Raw genomic sequence first — 6,678 nt, forward strand, 5'->3', positions numbered from 1 at the left:
ACTTTGTTTTGATGGATATTTAATAGGTATAACGATATTGTTAATTTTTATGGATGTTTGTTTCCCTAAAAATTCTCTATAAATGTTATCCTATAAAATAATTCAATTTCATTAATATGACTTACTATATAATCATATAACTTATTTAAGAGACATAATATATTTAACTAATTAAATTGAAATAAAACATACTAACTTAATTGTATGCAAAATAATATTCAGTTTTGGAAGCAAAAGTGGAAGCCACACTAGAATCAAAACTAGAAGTGAAACGAGAAGAAAACAAAACTGGCAGCCAAACCAAAAGCCAAATTGGAAGCAAATCCTAGTGCTAATTATGGCACTAAAAATAGAGATATTCTTGGCTCTATTCCAAAAAATATTCCCGATGTTATTCCTGGTACTATTTCTGGCATAATTTCTTATGCAATTTCCAACATTATTCTCAGCACAATTCCTCGCGCTATTCTTGGTGCTATTTTTGATGCTATTTTTTAGCGATATTCCAAGTGTTATTTTCGATGTTATTTTCGGTGCTAAATTTAGTTCTCTAATAAAAACTCTTGATTTTTCCCATTTTTGTGCCAAAAACAGTGTCCAATTCGTGAACTAAAAAATAATAAATTCCTATGCTTTTAGGCATTATTTTCCTATTTTTTCGTAGTGAACGCAGCCAACAATTTTAGTCACAAAAATAAATATTAAGGAAGGAAAACAAATATTCTTGAAGGTTTCGACTCTATTCCAATATGCATGAACATTCTGGTAGCATAAGATATAAGTGAATTCGAAGGAAAGACATAAATCTGGAATGCAAAACAACAACTACCTACTTCTCTCTTCCTCCATTGACAAGACTTTCCACAACAATTCCAAAGGTCTTTAGAGCAATTTCTCCACTGACATTGTAGTTGCAAGAGGCCACATTCTTTTTGAGCAACATCTCCACTACCTTGAAATATTTCCTTCCTCACAAAAACTTGTATTATAGCATTGAAAATATCTAAATTGGACTCATATTCGGGTTGCTATATTGCGTAATTATAAAACCTTAAAACCCTTCTCCCTGTGTCCTTTGAAACCTTTCCCATCACTTGTTTCAATAAAATGGTATGATATATGAATGTCTACATGTATTTATTTGATGGTGGTCCTTGGGCCTGTTAGAGCCAACAGTGTGCAGAAAAAACAAGAGACAACAACAACATATACAATCATACAAAAGACACAGAAGATTAACGTGGTTCACCCAACCATTCTGGGCTACGTCCACCAAACATAGGCATCGGCAATCTTTATTATCAAACAGGAGATTACAAGATATTCAATTTCCTCACAAACTCTCACACCCCCATCCCAATCCGTATGGACACCTGTTTTATAGCTAAGAGAATCTAACTGCCTCATAAATCCTCTTACAACAAATATAGGATGCATTAACTCTCTCCCAACAAAATAGAGCTAATATAGCAACACAATCTGATTGTTGTCACCTACTGAGATTTTTGCCTATTTTATTAAAACCGAAAATCTCAACAATCTCCACCTTGACAACAATTAGCCTGATACCCTATTTCTTTATTATTTATTTTTTCTGCAAGCCAAGAGAAGCCAAACACCAACGCAGCTTCTCTAACAAAACTGGTTTCGTGAACATGTCTGCACAGTTTTCCTTTGTATGCACCTTTTCAAGAGAGACTCCCCTTTCAGTGATAACTTGTCTTACAAAATGGTACTTTATTGGTATATGCTTTGATTTACTATGATAGGCCGGATTCTTTGCCAAATGTATTGCACTTTGACTATCACAAAGTAACTTGATGTTGTCCTGTAACCTACCAAACTCACCAAGCAAACCTTTCAGCCAAACTGCTTCTTTGCAAGCATGTGAAGCAACAATGTATTCTACTTCAGTAGTTTATAAAGCAACAATGTTTTGTAGATTTGACATCCAGCTAATAGCTCCACCTGCAAGAGTAAAGACATACCCTGAAGTTGACCTTCTCTTATCCAAATCACCTGCAAAATCAAAATCAACATACCCGCAAACAAATTCACTACTCTTATTGTAAGTGATACAATAACTACTTGTGCCTCTCAAATACCGAAGCACCCATTTCATTGCTGACTAGTGTTCTTTACCTGGATTTTCCATATACCTGCTGACAACCCCAACTGCACGTGAAATATCTGGTCAAGTACAAACCATCGCATACATCAAACATCCTACTACATTGGCATATGGAATTAGAGACATATATTCCTTTTCTTCATCTTTATTAGGACATAAACTGGAAGAAAGCTTAAAATGGGAAGCTAAAGGGACTGACACAGGCTTCACATTGTTCATACCAAACCTCACAAGCATTTTCTCAATTTACTTTTGTTGTGATAGCCACAGCTTACCATTGCTCCTGTCTTTGAAAATCTCCATGCCCAAAATCTGTCTTGCTGCTCCTAAATCTTTCATATCAAATGTCCTTGCCATCTGAGTCTTTAACCTGTTGATTTCTTCAACGCTTTTGCTTGCTAAAAGCATATCGTCAAAATATAACACTAAGATAATGAACATGCCATTACTCAATTGCTTAAAGTAAACACAATGATCATATTCACTTCTTATATATTTTTGACTCAACATGAAAGAATCAAATTTCTTGTACCACTGTCGAGGCGACTGCTTCAGACCATACAATGACTTCTTGAGCCTGCAGACAAATTTCTTATTGCGCTACTGAACAAACCCTTTCGGTTGTTCCATATAAATTTCCTCATCTAAATCTCCATGTAAAAATGCAGTCTTAACATCTAGTTGTTGTAATTCTAAATCAAGCAAAGCGACTAATGCTAACACAATGCGAATTGAAACTATTTTAACAACTGGTGAAAATATCTCATGAAAGTCAATGCTTGCTTTCTGAGAAAACCCTTTTGCAACTAGCCTCACTTTGTATCTGTCCTCTGTATCATTCACACCCCGTTTCACCTTGAAAACCCATTTACATCCCATAGTTTTCCTGCCTTTCGGAAGTTCAACCAGATCCCATGTGCCATTCTTACCTAAGGCCATCATTTCGTCCTTCATAGCTGCTTTCCATTTGTCACTTTTCGAACCTTCTATAGCTTCCTGATAACACAAAGGTTCAACATCGTTAGCGGTCAAAGCAACTGAAGTAACATAATCATCATACCTTTTCGGAGGGCGTTTGATTCTTGTAGACCTCCTTAAGGATGTTTATGGTGCTTCCACAATTGGCTGACTACCATCTGTAGGAACTTCTTCATGATCACCATCTGAAACCTGTTCATGACCTACATCTGAACCCTGTTCATAATATGATTCTGAAACCTGTTCATGACTAGAATCTGAACTATGGTCATCATGACTATCATTAGAAGTGTTGTCAAACTGAATGTGTTGAAAATCAGATACATCATCCTGTTTCAATTTATTATCTACGTCTAACTGTACAAGAGAGGATTCATTAAACTTTACATCTCTGTTGATGATGATTTTGCGGGTAGTAGGATCCCACAATCTAAATCCCTTTGTTCCATCACCATACCCAACAAAGATATACCTTTTTGATTTTGGATCTAATTTAGTTCGCTGATGTTTAGGTACTAGAACATATGCATCACAACCAAACACTCTGAGTTTAGAATAATCACAAGGGTGACCTTTCCATACCTCTTGAGGAATCTTGCAACCTATCGCTGTCGATGGTGACCGATTTATCACATAACAAGCTGTAGCCACCGCTTCTGTCCACAACTCCTTCTGCAAACCAGCGTTACTTAGCATACTCCTTGCTCTCTCCAAAAGTGTCCTATTCATGCGTTCAACAACTCCATTTTGCTGAGGAGTATAAACAGTAGTCTTATGTCTCTTGATCCCTGCATCCTTGCAATAGTTGTCAAACTCCTTGGAAGTAAACTCACCACCATTGTCAGTTCTTAAACATTTTATATTTCTACCAGTGATGTTTTCTACCAATTCTCTAAACTGCTTGAAAACTGTAAAAACATCATACTTCCTTTTCAACATGTAGACCCACACTTTCCTAGAAAAGTCATCAATAAATGATACAAAATATGACGAGCCACCATACAAGGTTGTAGGTGATGGACCCCAAACATCTGAATGGAATAATCAAGTATTCCTTTACTAGTATGTTTGCCTGTTTTAAACTATTGTTTACTTTGTTTGCCAAACAGATAATGTTTACAGAAATCTAACTTTCTAGACCTTAGATTAGGAAGTAACTTGAGATCAGCCAAAATCTTTAACCCTCTTTCGCTCATATGGCCCAACCTTTGATGCCATAGGCGAATGGAACTACTGTCATGTTCAGACACCGTAGAGACATGAACTGACCCTGTTCTTCCTTCTAACTGAAACAGATTTCCTACCTTCTTAGCTTTCATTACTAGTAAAATACCTTTGTAAATTTTCATTACTTCACCTTGAATTACAGTTTTATATCCATTTGTGTCAAGTGCTCCCAGTGAAATTAGATTTTTCCTTAAATCTGGTACATGTCTTACATCAGTTAACGTTTTGGTTGTCCCATCAAACATTTGTAGCTGTATACTCCCTATTCCCACATATTAGATGTGACATCATTACCCATGTACACGACTCCATCATTAACTGATCTATACGTCTTAAACCATTCTCTATGAATACACATGTGGTTTGATGCACCAGAATCTAACAACCAATGTTGATCATGATTTGACAAATTAACTGACAAGACTTCGTCGCTCATCCTGAACCAGATGCCGAACGTGTATTTGTCGTGTTTGCTTCCTTCTTCTCTGTCGATGAAGCTTATTTAGAAGTTTGTTGTCGCTTCCAGCAATCCTTCTTCAAGTGCCCCGATTTGCCACAAAACCAACACTTTACTTTACTCTTCTTCCCTTTCGACTTTGAACGTGAATCGTTGTGCTTACCAGAGCGTCTTTCTCTAGAACGACCTCTAGCCATCATTGCTTCTGAAGTAGAGGTGTCAGCATTCGACCACTTCCTAGTCTCCTCAAACAACAAAGCTCCGACAAAATCATCAAATTTAATGGTTTCGGATGAACTAAGACTTATAGAAGTAACAAAATGATCCCATGACTTGGGCAACGAGCACAATAAAGTTATGGCTTTATCCTCAGATTCAAATTTTACTTATATGCTTTCTAATTGCACCAGTAGAGTATTAAAAACATTCAAATGATCAGTAACCAAAGTACCTTCCTTCATTAGCAAACTGTATAGTTGTCGCTTCAGGAGAATCCGATTTGTCAAGGATTTTGTCATATACAGCTTCTCCAACTTCGTCCACAAGCCAGCAGCAGTTTTCTCTGACATGATGTTAAACAAAACATCATCAGCCAAACACAGTCGAATACCTCTCAAGGATCTTCCATCCAATTCATTCCATTCATCATCTGTCACGGGGTAAGGCAGTTTGGATCTTCCCGACAGCGCCTATGCCACGCCTTGTTGTACCAGGAGGTCATGCATCTTTACCTTCCAGATCTCGAAATTGTTTTTGCCGTTAAACTTCTCGATTTCAAACCGGGCACTCTGAGTTTTCGCCATCTCGTTTAAAATAAACAATCTCCAAAACCAACTTTTAAATACAAGAAGTTAATATATAAAAAACGCCTATGCCTTACTGTACCAAATCCCTTTGCTGCTTGAATTGCAAATTACAATTTAAAAACGAGTAGCAAATTTTACCAATGCAGTTGGCGCTTTGGTGCTATCGTCACTCCAGCAAATCCACGTCGGCAGCAAAAACGCCCAGAGTAACAAAAAAGGCGCGTCTATCCCCTTCGAATCTGCGCTAATTAGGAAATTGGCGCATTAGCGCCCTTAATAAAGCCTTATCCGCGCCTTTTCAATATTTTGGCGTGACTGTCGTGACATTACCCGCGTCGGTCGCAAAAAAAGAAACTCAAAAAGAAACAATACTCCACCGTGAACGCACTGATTGATCAAATCCTCCACGTATTGACAAGGTCTGTTCAGCATCGTTCACTTACTGATCAACTACTCCACGTACGCAGTCACTTATGGTATTGGACATACGCCATCACTTATGGTATAATCCCAACTACAGGCCCAGTGCCATATTTAATCCCACAGTTCCACGCAAGTTCCGCGGCATACGCATGCAGCAGCTAGCTGTGACTTCTGAAAAACCACCTTCCGCAGCAATCGTTTTAATGTGTTCACACATTCAAATCGCCTTGATACCATACCACCGCCACGCAGCTCCACCGTATTAATGTGTTCAACATTCAAATCGACTTGATACCAAACCACCACCACGTAGGTTTTTCATACACAGCAACGTGCCACACCAAATCCAAAGCACTAATGCAGAAGCTCTTAGAATATCAACGCGCTAGTGATTGCATCAACAAACATGCTCCAATACGCTAGTGATTGCATCAATAGCCACGCTCGCATAAACAGCCGCGCTCCAACACACAAACAGTCGATGCCAAACATGGGCCTGCCACGCCTCCGCTGCGCCACTCCTCCAACTCGCTCTGATACCACTTGTTAGAGCCAACAGTGCACAGCAAAAACAAGAGACAACAACAACATATACAATCATACAAAAGACACAGAAGATTAACGTGGTTCACCCAACCATTCTGGGCTACGTCCAC

Source organism: Pinus tabuliformis, chromosome 6 (assembly GCF_031772625.1).
Source record: "Pinus tabuliformis cultivar Carrire ecotype Pingquan chromosome 6, CPIR1, whole genome shotgun sequence".
Classification (NCBI taxonomy): Eukaryota; Viridiplantae; Streptophyta; class Pinopsida; order Pinales; family Pinaceae; genus Pinus; species Pinus tabuliformis.